Genomic DNA, 22,099 nt, shown 5'->3' on the forward strand with positions numbered 1-22,099 from the left:
ACTATGCCTGGCCAGACCTATATCTCTGACGTCGATCTGTTGCAGAATTTTAGAACATGTTTTTTGCTCGAGTATCACGTCGTTTTTGGAAACCCAGAATCTACTATGTAGGAATCAACATGGATTCCGGAAACAGCGATCGTGTGAGTCCCAACTCGCTTTATTTGTTCATGAGACCCAGAAAATATTAGATACAGGCTCCCAGGTAGATGCTATTTTTCTTGACTTCCGGAAGGCGTTCGATACAGTTCCGTACTGTCGCCTGATAAACAAAGTAAGAGCCTATGGAATATCAGACCAGTTGTGTGGCTGGATTGAAGAGTTTTTAGCAAACAGAACACAGCATGTTGTTATCAATGCAGAGACATCTAAAGACGTTAAAGTAACCTCTGGCGTGCCACAGGGGAGTGTTATGGGACCATTGCTTTTCACAATATATATAAATGACCTAGTAGATAGTGTCGGAAGTTCCATGCGGCTTTTCGCGGATGATGCTGTAGTATACAGAGAAGTTGCAGCATTAGAAAATTGTAGCGAAATGCAGGAAGATCTGCAGCGGATAGGCACTTGGTGGAGGGAGTGGAAACTGACCCTTAACATAGACAAATGTAATCTATTGCGAATACATAGAAAGAAGGATCCTTTATTCTATGATTATATGATAGCGGAACAAACACTGGTAGCAGTTACTTCTGTAAAATATCTGGGAGTATGCGTGCTGAACGATTTGAAGTGGAATGATCATATAAAATTAATTGTTGGTAAGGCTGGTACCAGGTTGAGATTCATTGGGAGAGTCCTTAGAAAATGTAGTCCATCAACAAAGGAGGTGGCTTACAAAACACTCCTTCGACCTATGCTTGAGTATTGCTCATCAGTGTGGGATCCTTACCAGATCGGGTTGACGGAGGAGATAGAGAAGATCCAAAGAAGAGCGGCGCGTTTCGTCACAGGGTTATTTGGTAACCGTGATAGCGTTACGGAGATGTTTAGCAAACTCAAGTGGCAGACTCTGCAAGAGAGGCGCTCTGCATCGCGGTGTAGCTTGCTCGCCAGGTTTCGAGAGGGTGCGTTTCTGGATGAGGTATCGAATATATTGCTTCCCCCAACTTATACCTCCCGAGGAGATTACGAATTTAAAATTAGAGAGATTCGAGCGCGTATGGAGGCTTTCAGACAGTCGTTCTTCCCGCGAACCATACGCGACTGGAACAGAAAAAGGAGGTAATGACCGTGGCACGTAAAGTGCCCTCCGCCACACACCGTTGGGTGGCTTGCGGAGTATAAATGTAGATGTAGATGTAGATGGGTTGGGCAGTATCTCTAGTATGCCCGTCGATCGCGTTACGTGGTTCTTTTTAGTTCTGAGTACACAGGGCGCACATAAAGATACCTAGAACAATAGCGTCTCCCGCCAAGTACGAGGGCCTGTAGAGAAATTTCGCCTGAAGATATGCAGCCAACATTACATAACTGTCGTGCGTTTTATTCTTCAAGACAATCCTCAGCCGCATTCTGAAGGGGCAATGAAGATGCTCGTTTTCAGTTGGAAATGTTTGATTACCCACAATACAGCCTGTAATTGTCTGCCTCTGAGTTTCATCTCTGCTCACATGAACCGATGGCTACGAAAACAGCATTTTGGCACAGACAACGAGCTGTAGGTCAGCGTAGAGAATTGGTGGAAAGCACTGGCGGCTGCCTTCTATAATGAGGGTATTGTAAAGTTGGTACAACGCTACGACAAACGTCTAAGTCGGATCGGCGACTATGTAGCTGGAAGTTGTAGCTAACTGTTGCGAATAAAACAGTTTTGATTTTCACTGTGGTTTCCATTCCGCGACCTATCGTTCTTTACTTCCCGAACAGCCCTCGTATAACAGCGCTTGCCAGGTACTATTATAATGTTTTTTATGTAACCGTGTATTTACGCGTTTTCCTTGTAGGAAAGAACAAGGATGTAACACAACTTGTTTCCACAAGTGCTTTACTTGCGGCTCTTAGTATTCAGTACGTGAATAACATTCGTCTTGTCTGGCAGTAAATGGCATTGGAAAAGACTAATTATTGTAGGCCTTAATATTCGACACTTGTAGCAGGTCCCTATATCATCAAAATAAAATTTTGTTTGAGTACTGACTATGAAATTCTGCCTTCCAAATAAGATGACGAAGCTGTATACGAAATTTACGTTTATTCAACTTTTTATAGATAATCTCTTTCCTGTTTTAAATATTTCAGTGATGAGGACAAGTAAATAATTCACACGAATATTCAGTAACAATTACATATGATTTTATTGACAATGAAACTTGCATCAGCCAATGCGTTCCGCAGTGCTACATCGCAAAGATAAATAAAGCATTGGTCTTCAATTAATTCTCAAGACAGGCATTATCTAATCAACTCAATCAGCTCTGATATAAACGTACGGTCTAGGTAAAATATATCGCAGGAGTAGGGGCTCATAAAACGGTGAACACGTCTTTTGTGTTTTCTGATAGTCAGCGAAAAGAACGAAAATTACTACTGAGAAGTTTGGATTGAGCGCAGAAACGTCTCTGGAATCTAACACGACGAAGAGTCAAAGATAAGGAAACTTTTAAAATGGCTCGAAATACACTACTAGCCATTAAAATTGATACACCAAGAAGAAATGCACATGATAAACGGGTATTCACTGGACAAATATATTGTGCTAGAACTGACATGTGATTACTTCACGCACTTTGGGTGCATAGATCCTGAGAAATCAGCACCCAGAACAACCACCTCTGGCTGTAATAACGGCCTTGATACGCCTAGGCATTGAGTCAAACAGAGCTTGGATGGCGTGTACAGGTACAGCTGCCCTAGCAGCAACAACGTGATACCACAGTTCATCAAGAGTAGTGACTGGCGTATTGTGACGAGCCAGTTGCTTGGCCACCATTGACCAGGCGTTTTCAATTGGTGAGAAATCTGGAGAATGTGCTGGCCAGGGCAGTAGTCCAACATTTTCTGTATCCAGAAAGGCCTGTATAGGACCTGCAACATGCGGTCTTGCATTATCCTGCTGAAATGTAGGGTTTCGCAGGGATCGAATGAAGGGTAGAGCCACGGGTCGTAACACATCTGAAATGTAGCGTTCACTGTTCAAAGTGCCGTCATTGCGAACAAGAGGTGACCGAGACGTGTAACCAATGGCACCCCATAAAATCACGCCGGGTGATACGCCACTATGGCGATGACGAATACACGCTTCCAACGTGAGTTCACCGCGATGTCGCCAAACACGGATGCGATCATCTTGATGCTGTAAACAGAACCTGGATTCATCCGAAAAAATGACTTTTTGCCATACGTGCACTCAGGTTCGTCGTTGAGTACACCATCGCAGGCGCTCCTGTCTGTGACGCAGCGTCAAGGGTAACCGCAGCCACGGTCTCCGAGCTGATAGTCCATGCTGCTGCAAACGTCGTCGAACTGTTCGTGCAGATGGTTGTTGTCTTGCAAACGTCCCCATCTGTTGACTCAGGGATCGAGACGTGGCTGCTCGATCCGTTACAGCCATGCGGATACGATGCCTGTCATCTCGACTGCTAGTGATACGAGGTCGTTGGGATCCAGCACGGCGTTCCGTATTACCCTCCTGAACCGACAGATTCCATATTCTGCTAACAGTCATTGGATCTCGACCAACGCGAGGAGCAATGTCGCCATACGATAAACCGCAATCACTATAGGCTACAATCCGACCTTTATCAAAGTCGGAAACGTGATGGTACGCATTTCTCCTCCTTATACGAGGCATCACAACAAAGTTACACCAGGCAACGCCGTTCAACTGCTGTTCGTGTATGAGAAATCGGTTGGGAACTTTCCTCATGTCAACATGTTTTAGGTGTCGCCACCGGCGCCAACCTTGTGTGAATGCTCTGAAAAGCTAATCATTTGCATATCACAGCATCTTCTTCCTGTCGATTAAATTGCGCGTCTGTAGCACGTCATCTCCGTGGTGTAGCAATTTTAATGGCCTGTAGTGTAGCTGGAAGTCGTAGCTAACTGTTGCAAATAAAACAGTTTTGATTTTCACTGTGGTTTCCATTCCGCGACCTATCGTTCTTTACTTCCCGAACAGCCCTCGTATAACAGCGCTTGCCAGGTACTATTATAATGTTTTTTATGTAACCGTATTTTTACGCGTTTTCCTTGTAGGAAAGAACAAGGATGTAACACAACTTGTTTCCACAAGTGCTTTATTTGCGGCTCTTAGTATTCAGTACGTGAATAACATTCGTCTTGTCCGGCCGTAAATGGCATTGGAAAAGTCTAATTATTGTAGGCCTTAATATTCGACACTTGTAGCAGGTCCCTATATCATCAAAATAAAATGTTGTTTGAGCACTGACTATGATATTCTGCCTTCCAAATAAGATGACGAAGCTGTATATGAGATTTACGTTTATTCAACTTTTTCTAGATAATCTCTTTCCTTTTTTAAATATTTCAGTGATGAGGACAAGTAAATAATTCACACGGATATTCAATAACAATTACATATGATTTTATTGACAATAAAACTTGCATCAGCCAATGCGTTCCGCAGTGCTTCTTCGCAAACATAAATAATACATTTGTCTTGAATTAATTCTCAATATAGGCATTATCTAATCAACTCAATAAGCTCTGATATTCACGTACGGTCTAGGTAAAATCTGTCGCAGAAGTAAGGGCTCATAAAATGGTGACCACGTCTTCTGTGTTTTCTGATAGCGAGAAGAACGAAAATTACTACAGAGAAGTTTGGATTGCGCGCAGAAACGTCTCAGGAATGTAACTCGACGAAGAGTCAAAGATATGGGAAGTTTTAAAATGGCTCGAAATAAAATGATGCAGAGCAATGGCGCCTTCCGCTGCAGTTCCGCTTTGAGCCTCTCGTCCAGAAATAGTCATAAAGTTCTGAAGCTTTTGGTTTGCAGATGTGCTCCCCTCTATCGACAGCCAGCCATCATGCAACATTTCCAAGGGAAGGTATGCTACAAAAAATGAAATATTAGGGGCCGGGAGGCCCCGCCTGCGAAAGTGATGATGGTGACGATAGGATGATGAGGACAACACAACACCCAGTCGGAGAAAGTCTACAACCCGGCCCGGAATCGAACCTAGGCCCGCTGCATGGCAGGGAAGCACGTTAACACCCAGCTAAGCAGCCTTAGAGATATGATACACCTGAACGCATTCGTATGTAAAAGTGTATTTACTTGTTTTCCTCATGGGAAGTTGTGGTGTCGGCCCCGCTTTCAGATACGCGAGCAGCCAGTTACGCCGCCGCGTTTCCTACAGCCGCAACGGCGGCACGAGGGGGCTACTATGAACGATTATGCCGCTGCCAATGAGTGCAAACATCCCTTCTCAGGAGCTCCAGCGGCGGATGTATTTAAGTTCGAACATTCTGGCATTGACCCCTCTTTATGTATTTGGCATTTGAATAACATTTAGAGACTTTCGTAGTGGCCAGGGCTCGACATCTTTTGACTAGACATTGTATTGAAGACTGACAGATTTATAAATTTTCTGTATTTGTATATATTTCTAGATTCAGATCTACTGTCAGCACCTGACGCTGCAACTACAGCAACAAAATTATGTATTATATTTACTATTTGATATTACACGGAGAACAGATTATTATCTGAACTCCCTGTTCCAGAACAGCATCTGTCCCTCTCTTCTGTATCCACTAAAGAACCAGACAACGTGCAAGGAAGTCATAACAGAAGCAATACAGCCGCAACACTGACCTTTTTTCTACTAGCCTTGATTATAATGAAAACTGCAACCCATAATCGGTGTTTTAGGAACAGAAAGTTCTTGTTGATTGGACGATAGTTTTAGATGTGATCATAAGAGAAGCAAGATTCCATCTAAGCACTTTGATTTTAGTAATTAAATAAAAAGACCAAATGTTTCTCGCTTTTCGATCGGTAGCGAAACGTAGGCAACTGGAAATGGAAATTTGTGGTAAGGTCTTATGGGACCAAAGTGCTGAGGTCATCGGTCCCTAAGCCTACATACTACTTAACCTAACTTAAACCAACTTACGCTAAGGATAACACATACACCCATGCCCGAAGGAGGACTCGAACCTCCGACCGGGGAGTGTAAGACCGATGTGAAGTATAAACAACTGTTCGAACTCTTGAACGCTCTATCCACAAAGAATGATTCACAGTTTGAGAAACATGATTTTTTTGTTCTCTTTTTGGTGACGGACACCAATATGCCCTCATTCCGTCCTCTGTTGTTAACTGCAAACAAAAATATGCAGCATTCATCAGTAAATTACTTTTTGAAAGAATGTATCTCCAGAATCGGTAGGATCTTGTGTGGGTCCCATGTATTTTCTGCTAATGTGATGCAGTTACTGTCTCGCACCTCCATGTGATGGTATCGATGTTACCAAGCCATAGCCTCGATTAAAGTGCTACTCCGTCAACGAAAATGGATGAAATTGTAGTATTTTTCTTTTTGCACGCTTTTTTTGCATTTACAATACGTTTTCGCACTTCAATTGCTGTGTCATTTCGAACAGAAGCATGACTACCTTTGCCTAATAATGTGTTATTTTTTAATGGATAGTCTCTCCTTGTATTTATTCTTTCTCACTTTTACACAACCTCAGAAAGTTACACCTTCTTTCTTGTTGTAGTTCACCATATACTGATGCCAGTTGTAAATCAATGAAGGTTTACTTTTGGTGGTCTCTGTGAACTCCGTTTTCACAGCATTTAGAATACGGAACAATACTTGCCAATCAGAGGTCACCTGCAGTACTGAACTCTGAGAAAAAGCCATGCACCACATCCGCCTGTCAATGAAATGGTGAGCGTACAGGGCTGTTAGTGTAGGAAATGACCTTTGCCAGTAGTACGTCGCTGGTAACGTCGGACAAGCTGGTGTATTGCACTTCTGGAATACCCTGTTCCGAAGTCTCCTAGCTGACGTGTCCTGGCCTCTGTCGAAATGTCAACACATTCCATCTCCCCACAATTGTCTCTCAGTACAAGTGGGATCACGGGATCCCGGCTTCGATTCGGGAATCCCCGTGTTGGGGCTTTTCTCTGCCCAGGGACTGAGTGTGTGTTTTCATCATTTCATCATCATCATCATTCGTGACAGTGGCTCGATTCGACTATGTAAAAAGACTGTACTGTGTAAAAATTGGGACATTGGCCGGGAGCTGATGACAGCGCAGTTGAGCGCCCCACAAACCAAACATCATCATCATCATCATCATCATCATCAGTCAAGTGTCACAATCTCGGACGCGGCAATGCATATCACGGATGTTATTTTCGACAAATAATTAACTCACTGATACTGCTTTACGAGAATGTGCGTTTTCATGTTCATGTAATCAGTTATTGCCTCCTAACTGGCCTTCTATTGCACGCAGTACTGAGTATAGTAAAATGTGTTCATATCCTTCCGCATTTAGTGTTTTCTTAAGCACTATAGGGGACCACGTCCCAACGACGAGATCGAGCGAGGTGGCGCAGTAGTTAGCACACTGGACTCTTATTCGGGAGGACGATGGTTCAAACCCGCATCCGGCCATCCTAATTGAGGTATTCTGTGATTTCCCTAAATCGCTTCAAGCAAATGCCGGCATCGTTGGGCCGTTGGGCACGGTCGACTTCCTTGCCCATCCCTCCCTAATCCGACGGGAGCGATGACCTCGCCGTTTGGTCCCCTCCCCCAGATCAACAAGCCAATAGAACCACGAAAAGTACTCCCATACCGTAACACCACGTCCTCCATACTTCATTGTTTGCCCTACGCACCTTGTTCTTTGCCTTTTCCCGTTTGTCAACGGCATTAGAACTGTTTACGCGGGTGCTGGCAAAGTTAGCCACAGGTCAAATCCCTTCCTGAGGCCTCCAGTCCATCCCGTATCTCTACCTGTAGACTAAATCTAATATTCAAGTTAGACAATGTTTTTCTAAATGTTTGCATAGCGTGCAACTAAGACGAGACTTCGTTACCGGCCAGGTACTTACCTGTGGGAAACCGCCTAAAAACCCTAAGGACAAACACACACACCCATGCTCGAGGGAGGACTCGAACCTCCGCCGGGACCAGCCACACAGTCCATGCCTGTAGCGCCTTAGACCGTTTGGCTAAAGTGTTTGCTTCCTCCCGAGAATTTGTAATATCGATGTCAAGTATAAACAACTGTCGGAACTAGTTGTTCGAACTCTTGCCTATAGCGCGTACTTCAGTGCGAGACGCTTTTAATAATTTCCACAACGAAACTCTGTCTCGGAATCTGGCAGAAAACCCAGAGATTCTGGTCATACGAGGGCAGTTCAATAAGTAATGCAACACATTTTTTTTCTGAAACACGGGTTGTTTTATTCAGCATTGAAATACACCAGGTTATTCCCCAATCTTTTAGCTACACAACACTATTTTTCAACGTAATCTCCATTCAATGCTACGGCCTTACGCCACCTTGAAATGAGGGCCTGTATGCCTGCACGGTACCATTCCACTGGTCGATGTCGGAGCCAACGTCGTACTGCATCAATAACTTCTTCATCATCCGCGTAGTGCCTCCCACGGATTGCGTCCTTCATTGGGCCAAACATATGGAAATCCGACGGTGCGAGATCGGGGCTGTAGGGTGCATGAGGAAGAACAGTCCACTGAAGTTTTGTGAGCTCCTATCGGGTGCGAAGACTTGTGTGAGGTCTTGCGTTGTCATGAAGAAGGAGAAGTTCGTTCAGATTTTTGTGCTTACGAACACGCTGAAGTCGTTTCTTCAATTTCTGAAGAGCAGCACAATACACTTCAGAGTTGATCGTTTGACCATGGGGAAGGACATCGAACAGAATAACCCCTTCAGCGTCCCAGGTGACTGTAACCATGACTTTACCGGCTGAAGGTATGGCTTTAAACTTTTTCTTGGTAGGGGAGTGGGTGTGGCGCCACTCCATAGATTGCCGTTTTGTTTCAGGTTCGAAGTGATGAACCCATGTTTCATCGCCTGTAACAATCTTTGACAAGAAATTGCCACCCTCAGCCACATGACGAGCAAGCAATTCCGCACAGATGGTTCTCCTTTGCTCTTTATGGTGTTCGGTTAGACAACGAGGGACCCAGCGGGAACAAACCTTTGAATATCCCAACTGGTGAACAATTGTGACAGCACTGCCAACAGAGATGTCAAGTTGAGCACTGAGTTGTTTGATGGTGATCCGTCGATCATCTCGAACGAGTGTGTTCGCACGCTCCGCCATTGCAGGAGTCACAGCTGTGCACGGCCGGCCCGCACGCGGGAGATCAGACAGTCTTGCTTGACCTTGCGGCGATGATGACACACGTTTTGCCCAACGACTCACCGTGCTTTTGTCCACTGCCAGATCACCGTAGACATTCTGCAAGCGCCTATGAATATCTGAGATGCCCTGGTTTTCCGCCAAAAGAAACTCGATCACTGCCCGTTGTTTGCAACGCACATCCGTTACAGACGCCATTTTAACAGCTCCGTACAGCGCTGCCACCTGTCGGAACTCAATGAAACTATACGAGACGAAGCGGGAATGTTTGAAAATATTCCACAAGAAATTTCCGGTTTTTTCAACCAAAATTGACCGACAAAAAAAATGTGTTGCATTACTTATTGAACTGCCCTCGTACATAAGGCACACCAGTGGCAAGGCGCAATCAATACCTTCACTGCGCGATAACAACGATGAAGTCATTGATGTCAGTGCTACTAAAGCAGAGTTATTAAACACGGTTTTCCGAAACTCCTTCACCAAAGAAGACGAAGTAAATATTCCTGAATTCCAATCAAGAACAACTGCCAAGATGAGAAACATAGAAGTAGATATCGTCGGTGTAGTAAAGCTGCTTAAATCACTAAATAAAGGCAAGGTCTCTGGTCCAGATCGTGTACCAGTCAGGTTCTCTTCAGATTAGCGAAAGACTGGAAAATTGCTCAAGTCACACCAATGCCCAAAAAGGAAATAGGAGTAATCCGCTGAATTACAGGCCCATATCACTAACGTCGATTTGCAATAGGCTTTTGGAACATACACTGGTTTCGAACATTATGAAGTGCCTCGAAGAAAACGATTTATTGACACATAGCTCGGATTGAGAAAATATCGTGCTTCTGAAACACAACTAGCTCTTTATACTCATGAAGTAATGAGTGCTATCGACCGGGGATGTCAAACTGAATCCGTATTTTTAGATTTTCTCACAAGCGTATTCTAACCAAACTGCATGCCTACGGAATGTTGCTTCAGTTGTGCGACTGGATTGGAGATTTCCTGTCACAAAGGTCACAGATCGTAGTAATAGACGGAAAGTCATCGAAAACAGAAGTAATATCCGGCGTTCCCCAAGGGAGTGCTATAGGCCCTCTGTTGTTCCTGACTTATATTAACGACTTAGGAGTCAATCTGAGTAGCCATCTTAGATCGTTTCCAGATGAGGCTGTCATTTACCGCCTTGTAAAGTCATCAGATGACTAAACCGAATTGCCAGATGATTGAGATAAGATATCTGTATGGTACAAAAAGTGGCAATTCACCTGAATAAAGGAAAGTGTGATGTTATTCACATGAGTACTAAAAGAAATACGAAATACCGTAAATTTCGATTTCGCGATAAGGCACACAAATCTGAAGGCTGTAAATTCAACTAAATACGAGACTTAAGGATTACAATTACAAATAACCTAAATTGGAAAGATCACATAGATAACGTTGTGGGTAGAGCCAACCAAAGACTGCGGTTCATTGGCAGAACACTTAGAAGGCGCAACAGGTCTACTAAAGAGACTGCTTACACCATGCTTGTCCGCACCATTCTGGAGCATTGCTGTGCCGTGTGGGATCCGCATCAACTGGGACTGACGGGTGACATCGAAAAAGTTCAAAGAAGGCAGCTCGTTTTGTATTATCGCGAAATAGGGGAGACAGTGTCACAGACATGAAACGTGAATTGGAGTGGCAATTATTAAAACAAAGGCGTTTTTCGTTGCGACGGGATATTCTCATGAAATTTCAATCACCAGTTTTCTCCTTCGATTGCGAAAACATTCTGTTGGCACCCACCTGCATAGGGAGAAATGATCATCACGATAAAATAAGAGAAATCAGAGCTCGCACAGAAAAATTTAAGTGCTCGTTCTTCCCGCGCAGCCGGTAGCTGTGGCCGAGCGGTTCTAGCGCTTCAGTTCGCAACCGCGCTGCTGCTACGGTCGCAGGTTCGAATCCTGCCTCGGCCATGGATGGGTGTGATGTCCTTAGGTTATTTCGGTTTAAGTAGATCTAAGTCTAGAGGACTCAGATGTTAAGTCCCAGAGTGCTTAGAGCCATATGAAAATTTGAATCTTCCCGCGCACCGTTCGAGAGTGGAACGGTAGAGAAGGTGGTTCATTGAACCCTCTGCCAGGCACTTTATTGTGAATAGCAGAGTAATCTCGCAGCTGTAGATGTAGATCCAAGGTGCCCACTTCACCAGCCCTCGTAGCTAATCCCCGAGAACGATCCTCGACTGGTTCGTCTTCCCGAGTAGCGGAAGCGGGGCGTTAATGCGCCCAGTGGGTTCCTGTTGGCACTACACATGAGATCAGGTAACGTTCTGCAGGCATTGGCTAAACCCAAACCCTTCACTTAGATTTCCACGAGGTACACCGTGATTTGTTGTTCTTTTTCTTCTTCTTCTTCTTCTTCTTCTTCTGCACTTCATGGACTAGGAATTACTTCACGTTCCGGCTTCACACTTATCTCCAACATGTCCTGGGTTGTCCTGGATCACTTATTCCCCTCGGCGTGTTATCCATTGCTGCCGTGGAAAGTCTAGTACTATCCATTCTTTGTCGGTGATGGGCCCAATTCTTTCTACCTTACAATATGTTATTATTTACTCATTCTACGTTTCGTTCTTTCCTAATACCCTAATTTCGTATCCCCTTCAACCAACATCAACATCTACGTCTACATCTACATCTACACTAGTGTCTAAAATTAAAGTAACAAACCGCTATCTCTGCGTCTTGCGTCTAATTCACGGTATAATCATACAAACTGTCAACAGTTGCCCATACAGTTATTATCTGCACGGAAGGTGGCAGTCCGGTCGACGGGCAACCACACCAACGATGACGTCAGGGCAACTATCAAACGAGCTAGTATCTGTGGATACAATCACAGGCGGTGCGGTATGGCACAAAGAAGACGCCTACCAGACACTCTGCGATGGAGGCTCATAAGAAGAATCGAAGTAGGACAGTCACATACTGATGTGGCCCAATGGCTTAATGGGAATCGTTCTGAAGTTTCTCGGATGTGGCGACAATTTATAGAGACCGAAACAGTATCCCGAAGACAAGGGCAGGACCGACCATGCGTGATATCAGAATGAGAGGAGTGTTATTTGTCTGTAAGGGCTCGATGGTATCGCCTTAGTACCGCACGGCAACTGGCATTTGACCTGGCAGCATCCACTTGTATCGAGACACACGGTGACAGAAGCGTTCGGCAGAGTGGTCTTTTCTGTCGGAAACCTGTTGCATGTGTACCTCTGAAGCGTCTTCACAGAAGGGAACGTTTAGAGTGGAATCGCCAACATACCTCCTGGACGTCAAAGAGTGGGCCAATGTTCCTTTCACAGATGAGTTCCGATTTGGTCTGGAGAGTGTTTCTCCAAGCATTCGCATCTGGAAGGAACGTGCACACCATTTCGGGACCCTAGTGCTGTGGAAACAGCCCGATATCGAGGAGGATCTCTAATGGTGTTGGCAGGGATCATGTGCACCTCTTCATGAGATTGTATGGGTGAATCATCAAGGTTTAACTGCTGTCAGGTATCGCTACAACTTGGGATCGCATACGCCGGTGTTACGAAGTGATGTGGATCCATACTTCATACTAATGGACGATAATGCCCGACCTCATAGAGAGCAGGTGGCGATGTTGTCTTGGAAACGGTAAATATTTCACGCATGGCGAGGCCTGCTCGCCCTCCCGATCTGAATCCTACAGAGCATGTCTGGGATGCACTAGGGAGAGAGGTTGCGTCACATCAGCAACCACCAACCACTCTCCAAGACTTGCGAGCAGCTCTCCAGGATGAATGGGCGTTATTGATACTGCCCGAAACGAATTCCCCTCCTGTGCCAACCTCTCCCCCTCAGAGTAGCACTTGCATCCTACGTCGTCAAATATTTGCTGCTCTGTTTTCCATTACAAATGTTACCGTCTACAGCTCCCTCTAGTACGATGGGAGTTATTCCTTGGCGTCTGAGCAGATGCCCTACCATCCTCTTCCTCCTCCTTGTCAGTGTCTTTCATATAATCCTTCCCTCGCCGTTTCTGCGGAGAACCTTCACATTCCTTACCTTATCAGTACACCTAATTTTCAACATTCTTCTGTAGCATCACATCTCAAATGCTTCGATTCACTTCTGTTCCGGTTATACCACAGTTCATGTTTCACCGTCCATGGGTCACTACCATACAATGTTGCGCTCCAAACGAACATTCTAAGGAATTTCTTCCTCAAATTAATGCTTCTACTTGACACCATTGCACTTGCCTTGGCTTTAATATATGACCGTTAAAAAGTACCCTCTGCTAAACATGTTGCAGTAGTTTGCCGAGTGTAAATGTAGACTAAATACAGTGTGCTGTGTCAGTATCCACTTCCGTTTCTCACTGAGTGTTCATTATTTTCAGATACGAACCTACTGCACAGAGGCTGATACGTCGTCGGGTGCGATACATTCGAAGGTGAAGGTGCAAAGCAACCACTGTGCGTAAGTACACGATTAACTACCATATAACATTTTTTCGGATCTTAGTAATTTAGGACCTCCTTAACTTGGAATGTGAACTGACTTGTCCAAGTCCAGTTGGTTAAAAAGTAGAAAGCTGGTAATCCGAGCTATATCGACTCTTAGTTATTTCTTTATTTATCGCCAGCGATCTGTCCCGGTTTTGCACGGGTAGCGCTAAATATCTACGACTCGAAGAATTGGCTGATGTAGGGGTTATTTTGTTCACAACTCACTGCGTAGAGTTATGATAAAACGCAGAGGACAATATTAGGTAAATGTGTATATCCAATTTCATGTAGCTTAAACGATTTAAGCAGGACATGCCAGGTAAGTTGCTGGCTGCCCGGCTATAATGCCAGTAGATCACAGTCCGACCTACTGCAGTGGAGTTCGGCGGCAGCTGCGGCATAGTCTACAGGCCAATTGCCACTGCCCGAATCCAGCGCCAGTACGGCGCGAGGTATATTTTCTGCGTGACCTTTTCCTGCATTTCCCATCGTAGCCTCAAGGCCGAATATTCATTCAAATGACCAACAAATAAGAAAAGCTATGAAATTTTTTGAGAGAGTGAAAAGACATACAAAGGATCCGTTTCGGGATTATGATTGATCACACTTTGACTTTATTTTAGATTTTCAATAGAATAAAATGACGCCCATAATTATGGCTTGATTAAGGGCCTGCAAGTTTGAAGTTCGCAGACTGAGTGCAGTGTAGACCGTCATGATTTATCTGAAATGAAATATGGATAACATCAGTCGATACTACATTAAATTGATGAGAGCTATACCTAACCACAATGAAATAAGCTTAAATTTGACGATATGTTGCTAACTCGAACTTTGAGTTCGATTTTCGGGGTTTTGTTCACTCTTTATGACTTTACACAAAATAGTAAATATCAACAAATTTCATATATTACGGGTATAAGCTCCAAAGAAGTGTTTAGTTTTCGGGGGTCAAAGGCAGAAATTAATAGGTTGAACAGTTTTTATTTTCTACTGCACGCAGTATCAACAATTCGTACACTATGTTATCAAAAGTATCCGGACATCCCCAAAAACATAAGTTTTGCATATTAGGTGCATTGTGCTGCCACCTACTTCCAGGTATTCCATATCAGCGAGCTCAGTAGTCATCGTGAGAGAGCAGAAGGATTGCTTTGTTCACAGGTCAGTGCGTAGAGTTATGATTAAAATGCAGATGACAACATTAGGTATATGCATACCTCCATTTTCATATAACTTCTGTTCAATCGTCCAATTTTTACGCTCCTTACACCAAGCGAGGAATCGTTTGGCATTTACAGGCGTGATGAGCAATGAAATACAAGTTTTCTAACCTCCCGCCTAACTGTCATTGTACTTGCAGTGGATCCTGATGCAGTGTGGAATTCCTGTGTGGTGGTCTGGATAGATGTCTGTCAACTACACACAAGGCTAAGGGTGCGCCAACACCATACCGAATTCCAGCATTACTGATGGAGGGTGCCACGAACTTGTAAGCCATTTTCAGCCACCATATTAACCACTCACTGCGCCACCTCGCTCGGTGCCACAGTTAAAGGCGTATTTAATCAGAGCAGTGCCACATAAATGCTAGACGAATTACAGTGAAAGATCCCAGTATAGTTTCGCTGTCCACTGCGGACAGAAAAATCACAAATTTCGAGGGCTCGAATACTGACGCGAGTCCTAAACCGTACTAATTCTTCCAACTTATGTCTCGCGCAACGAGCGCAAGGGTGATATTATAGTCATCCGGGTGTGTTCAATGAAATCAGCACAATACTGGGTAGGAGAGTGTTTCTGCTAGGTAGGTGAGATAAGCAGTTGTTAGCGTCTCACTTAGACAATGGCTCTGAGCACTATGGGACTTAACATCTGAGGTCATCAGTCCCCTAGAACTTAGAACTACTTAAACCTAACTAAACCTAAGGACATCACACACATCCATGCCCGAGGCAGGATTCGAACCTGCGACCGTAGCGGTCGCACGGTTCCAGATGAAGCGCCTAGAACCGCTCGTCCACACCGGCTGGCAAATAGCCACTGCCAGAGGATGAAACCTGAAGTTGATGAATGTTTTTCGTGCTGATTTTTCCGTGGGCAGATACAATGTAGACACAGGCAGTAGATCAGCTACTTCCTATATTTACTATAAACTATGAAAAAATTGTTTTTGATTTTCTCCTGATGTGATGTCGCAAGTTTGTTGCGGCTCCTCCCAATTTTAATCTTTTAAAGCAATTGGAGCATTGTACTTCATTGACACCGTACTTTGTAACATATTTCCTGACTAGCGATGTTACCATTCTACAATACAACTTATATACGACGACAACAGTGAAAAATTACTGTGCATACTGGAGGGGCAAGTGTTACACACTTCAAGTTCACGTGTACCATGTAAGAGGCCACGCCACATGGTAACATTTATATCATTGTCTCAGCAGTGCTGCACCAATTCTTGTGCTACGTGTTTGTTGCACCGTTTTGTCGACACTGTTATTAAAATAGCACTGATCGTGAAAGTCTCTTCGGGTTTGCTGCCGGATCCTAAAATCAACTTGACTCGATATTTCGGCGATCCAACTGGTCGCCATCTTCAGGAAAATGCTGCTTCTGCTGATGAGTACCGCTGAGAACTGACTCATCAGCAGAAGCAGCATTTTCCTGAAGATGGCGACCAGTTGGGTCGCCGAAATTTTAGGATCCGGCAGCAAACGCGAAGAGACTTTCAAGACTTATTACGCCGGGAAAGCCTACGTAATCACAGCACTGATCGTTTTTCCCATTTTTTATAATAACAATATATCATATCTTCGCAAATTTTACGAATAAATGTTACTCGTTTTTTTAAAAAATATTTATTAAAAAATTTTTAGCACTTCTGCTATTGCCAATTGATATTTAGATTTTTTACCCCGTTATTAGTAAAAAATAAAAATCACCTGTTCTAACAGACCAAACAAATACTGAAAAACACCGGTTATTCAGAACTGAAATAGTAGCATCGGTTTTAACCGGTAGGTTTTCCCAAGTAAAATACGAGAGAAAATAATGGCTAGTAGAGTGGTACAGGGTACCCTTCGTCACACACCGTACGGTGTAGATGTAGACTGGAAGACAAGCGCCGCTCTGCTGTCTCACTGATATGAGGGTGCAGCTCTATGCAGCCCTGTTTGACAGTCCGACAGTAAAGCTTTCCGAGACAGCAGATCTCTAGTTACCCGAAAGTTTCAGTTAAGCGTCTCAGGTTAAGTGTAAAGCTGTAGCCATACGTCTTGTGGTCCGTGACTCCAGTCTGACGTAGGTCTGTCGTAAGACCCTATATATGTCTTGTGGGCGTGAACAAGGAGTGCTTTACGCTGTTCTCCTTGAGCTCTGCCGTTTATATTTCACCCAGCAGTTCGCTCGTTGTTGTCCAGTACATGTGTTTACGACTGTTGAGAACCTGCCGCGGTGAGAGCAGCAGGAAAGCCTACATATTGAATACCGTGAGGGAGCTGCAAGTATATTTGCACAACACCCTTTTCTCCAACTGACAGGTCAGTATAAAACATAGACCCCTGTCTTCCAACACCTTTCCTGGAAACTGCAGCGAGATCGTTCTGTTAATTCAGACGTACGGTCACTTTATCCAAGTGCATGCATTGCTTGAACTATCCCACTGTGATTTAAGGGACGTTATACGTAGTTAAAAATTACATCTAGGCAATGTTGAAAATTCATATTGAATTTCTTACTCACACGTTTTCTGACCAAACAGCTGAGGTCATCGGTCGCTTGACTTGTACACTACTTAAACTAACTTACGGTAAGGACAACACACACACACACACACACACACACACACACACACACACACACACACACACACACATTCATGCCCGAGGGAGGACTCGAACGTCCGGCGGGAGGGGCCGCGTGATTCGTTGTCTTTGAACTTTATCGGTCGTTTCCCGAGTATGTCGTTTTTCACGTGAAAATCACCACTTTTGAATTTTTTGAACCACTCAAAACTGCGTGTTTTCCAAAAAGCATGTTCGCCGAAAGCTTCTACAAGCAGTCGATGCAGTTCTTTAGCAGTTCTCTTCAAATGATAACAGAATACCAATGCTGTCCGCAAATCGTAGTTCGTTGGCACAAAACTTGACAAGTTTACGGGTTTGAAATACATACCGATGTATGGAATATGGATTACTGTGTGTTGACATTTGTCGTCAGCCGTTACAGGAAACAGATGGCGCTGTAGACGCGGTCTCATAAGCCCTTCACTGAGGGCCTGCACCATCTATACGGAAATTCCGCTTTCATACTTCTACACCTGGTGCTGTACTCGTGCGCTACGACTTCCAGCGGTCGGATTAGCTACGGTCAGTTATTTCTTCATAACGTAATGCATTGTTACCGCTCGCCCCACTGCGCCCCCTTTTATACGTCCCCACGCAACCCACTGGCAGTTGGCTTGGGAGGGGGTTGCGCCCTAGAGTTTGCAAATCAATGGTCTAGCGAGTACATATACTGAATAAATCGAAGAAAAACTAAAGTATTTAGGTGTAGTAGAAATGAGAACGGTAGTCTCCACACCCTCCTCCTCCTTTTCCAACGCAACTTCCACCATCTACCCCTCCCAGATGATTAGCTTCGCCCTGACATCTACCCTTCCTACCAACTCTAACCCCATCTTCCTCCTACCTCCTCCTCATGGCTCCCTCTCCTCCCCCTCCCTCCTCCTGAGCGGTTTCCCCCTCCTACTCCCCCTCCCTCTCTTGTGCTCCCCTTCAGTGTCTCTGCACTCCCTCCTGCCTTGTCTTCCCTCTTCATCTCCTGCCCCGCCTGTCTCCTGCCTCTTCGTGTACCCACTGACACCCCTACCCTCTTTATCCCGCCCGCTCCCCTGCTGCACCTTGCTCTCCCCTCCTTTTCCACCCTCTCAGACCTCTCTCTCGGCATGTCCCACCTGGCAGTTTTATTCTTCATCGTGTGTTCTCCCAATGGGTTTTAAGTGTGTTGTTCTGGAGTGTTTTTTACTATGGCCAACTTTTAACCTGTGGGTGTGACTTCAGTGTCTTTTTTGTGTTCTACAACTCGCCAACTGTGTTTTTTTAGCTTTATGTCGACTCTTTCAATTATCACCCCATGACAGTCTCCATGTCAGTGTCTTTACCTCCATTATCACCCCTTACTCTGTTTTACGTCCCCCTTTTTTATCGCCTTATATGTAACATTTTAATCGCGTATTAGTTGTACTGTCACACGGCCGAAGAGCGGCGGATTGTGCCGCTGACAGCCCTCCCCTCCCATATGGGGCAGGGGAATTAAATCACAATAAAGAAAAAAAAGAGAGCGGTAAATTCAGCATCACGATTGATGCCCACGAAGTGAAGGAATTCTGCAATCTTGAGAACAAAATAATGAATGTCGGACGACGCAAGGAGGATACAAAAAGAAGACTAGTGCAGGCAAAAAGTGCATTCTGGGCCATGAGGAGTCTACTACCATGAAACATAGGCCTTAATTTGAGGAAGGAATTTCTGAGACTCAACATTTGGACCACAGCACTATGTGATAATGACACTTGGACTGTGGTTGAAATGTTCATAACTACAGCCTCTTAATTCAGCCAGGAAGGGAAACCGGGAAGGGCTGGACCAGTCTGGATTTTACACTCTTCATTTACTGGTAATAAACAAATTTATTTTAGTTTCAAGCACAAAGCAGTTATTAAGCTTTTATTCAATTTTTAAATTAATTTAAAGGCCAAGCAATGAGAAATACATTTAAAACTCAATGCCAGTTCAGATAATTTACAGAAAATTTAAAGCTAACTTTAACCCAAGATGACTTAATATTCTTTGAGGCAAGACACGCCCTATGTAAGGCACATAATGTAATAAAACTAAAGGCGTAATAAAGGCAGATGTAAATCTAAACAACAGTACCAGAACAGACCAGAACGGCCTTAATTATAAAATGGTGAAAATAAAACGTGATTTAAACTTGACTGATTTAAAAAACCTAAAACTACATTTACATCAATGAAAAAAAGTTAACACCAGTATCCAGGCAAGATAACTTTAAACCCAGAAAACACATCATTTGAAAAATTAACACATTTTCCGATAACACAAGAATAATTGAGTTACAACAGATTAAGGTATGTGTTGGGCTCCCAACACACGTCAAAATTTTCTTAAGGAGATGGCAAGAAACAAACGGATACAAATTCAAAATTATTCCAAGTACGAACTTAATTTGAACAGGAACATTAAGTAGTGCAGCCACGGTTGGAGGAAACAGCGCGAAACACAAGACAGCGGTGAGAGCTGCCGAGTGTATGCACTCCGAATGACAAACAGTCGGCTAAGCAAGCGGACGAAGCGTGAGTAAGTGGGGCCCGATCCCAGGTAACACGTACCAGCAATGGAGCACAAGAGATCGTTAACGACTGTTTCCTGCAGCACAAATAATTTTAATTAGACAGAGTTGCAACACACAGCCGTGCAGCGAACAGGTAACTCTTACGGTAGAATTAACTAATCTGAGCTCTTACCCAAAACCATGAAAACTTAACTGCCTTTTAACAAGTTGACCAAAGGATTTAAGAAACCAGCTACAAACATTTAAAAAACATTCAGCTACAAGACAGTAATATCGGAAAAATTTTCCTTACTAGAAAACCATTAAATCGGTCGCAGGGACACTCGCATGACATTCAGAGCTCATCAGAACACAAATTAGTCCATTGCGTTTACGAGAAAACAGATGCGCCCAGGAGCAGACTTGAGTTTATTTGAGGTACTTAAATACACTCCTGGAAATTGAAATAAGAACACCGTGAATTCATTGTCCCAGGGAGGGGAAACTTTATTGACACATTCCTGGGGTCAGATACATCACATGATCACACTGACAGAACCACAGGCACATAGACACAGGCAACAGAGCATGCACAATGTCGGCACTAGTACAGTGTATATCCACCTTTCGCAGCAATGCAGGCTGCTATTCTCCCATGGAGACGATCGTAGAGATGCTGGATGTAGTCCTGTGGAACGGCTTGCCATGCCATTTCCACCTGGCGCCTCAGTTGGACCAGCGTTCGTGCTGGACGTGCAGACCGCGTGAGACGACGCTTCATCCATTCCCAAACATGCTCAATGGGGGACAGATCCGGAGATCTTGCTGGCCAGGGTAGTTGACTTACACCTTCTAGAGCACGTTGGGTGGCACGGGACACATGCGGACGTGCATTGTCCTGTTGGAACAGCAAGTTCCCTTGCCGGTCTAGGAATGGTAGAACGATGGGTTCGATGACGGTTTGGATGTACCGTGCACTATTCAGTGTCCCCTCGACGATCACCAGTGGTGTTCGGCCAGTGTAGGAGATCGCTCTCCACGCCATGATGCCGGGTGTTGGCCCTGTGTGCCTCGGTCGTATGCAGTCCTGATTGTGGCGCTCACCTGCACGGCGCCAAACACGCATACGACCATCATTGGCACCAAGGCAGAAGCGACTCTCATCGCTGAAGACGACACGTCTCCATTCGTCCCTCCATTCACGCCTGTCGCGACACCACTGGAGGCGGGCTGCACGATGTTGGGGCGTGAGCGGAAGACGGCCTAACGGTGTGCGGGACCGTAGCCCAGCTTCATGGAGACGGTTGCGAATGGTCCTCGCCGATACCCCAGGAGCAACAGTGTCCCTAATTTGCTGGGAAGTGGCGGTGCGGTCCCCTACGGCACTGCGTAGGATCCTACGGTCTTGGCGTGCATCCGTGCGTCGCTGCGGTCCGGTCCCAGGTCGACGGGCACGTGCACCTTCCGCCGACCGCTGGCGACAACATCGATGTACTGTGGAGACCTCACGCCCCACGTGTTGAGCAATTCGGCGGTACGTCCACCCGGCCTCCCGCATGCCCACTATACGCCCTCGCTCAAAGTCCGTCAACTGCACATACGGTTCACGTCCACGCTGTCGCGGCATGCTACCAGTGTTAAAGACTGCGATGGAGCTCCGTATGCCACGGCAAACTGGCTGACACTGACGGCGGCGGTGCACAAATGCTGCGCAGCTAGCGCCATTCGACGGCCAACACCGTGGTTCCTGGTGTGTCCGCTGTGCCGTGCGTGTGATCATTGCTTGTACAGCCCTCTCGCAGTGTCCGGAGCAAGTATGGTGGGTCTGACACGCCGGTGTCAATGTGTTCTTTTTTTCCTTTTCCAGGAGTGTAGGTCAGACACACTAAATAAT

The 22,099-nt window shown here is 45.0% G+C and overlaps 1 protein-coding gene across 1 annotated transcript in view; it reads left to right on the forward strand.

The window, feature by feature from the left end:
* Positions 1 to 22,099, forward strand: part of LOC124801961 (scoloptoxin SSD14-like) — a 477,660-nt gene that overhangs the window by 146,419 nt on the left and 309,142 nt on the right. The window contains exon 2 of the mRNA XM_047263112.1: positions 13,740 to 13,819. The gene's annotated coding sequence lies outside the window, so the exon portion shown is untranslated. The remainder of the gene's footprint in view (positions 1 to 13,739; positions 13,820 to 22,099) is intronic.

Source organism: Schistocerca piceifrons, chromosome 1 (assembly GCF_021461385.2).
Source record: "Schistocerca piceifrons isolate TAMUIC-IGC-003096 chromosome 1, iqSchPice1.1, whole genome shotgun sequence".
NCBI classification, from domain to species: domain Eukaryota; kingdom Metazoa; phylum Arthropoda; class Insecta; order Orthoptera; family Acrididae; genus Schistocerca; species Schistocerca piceifrons.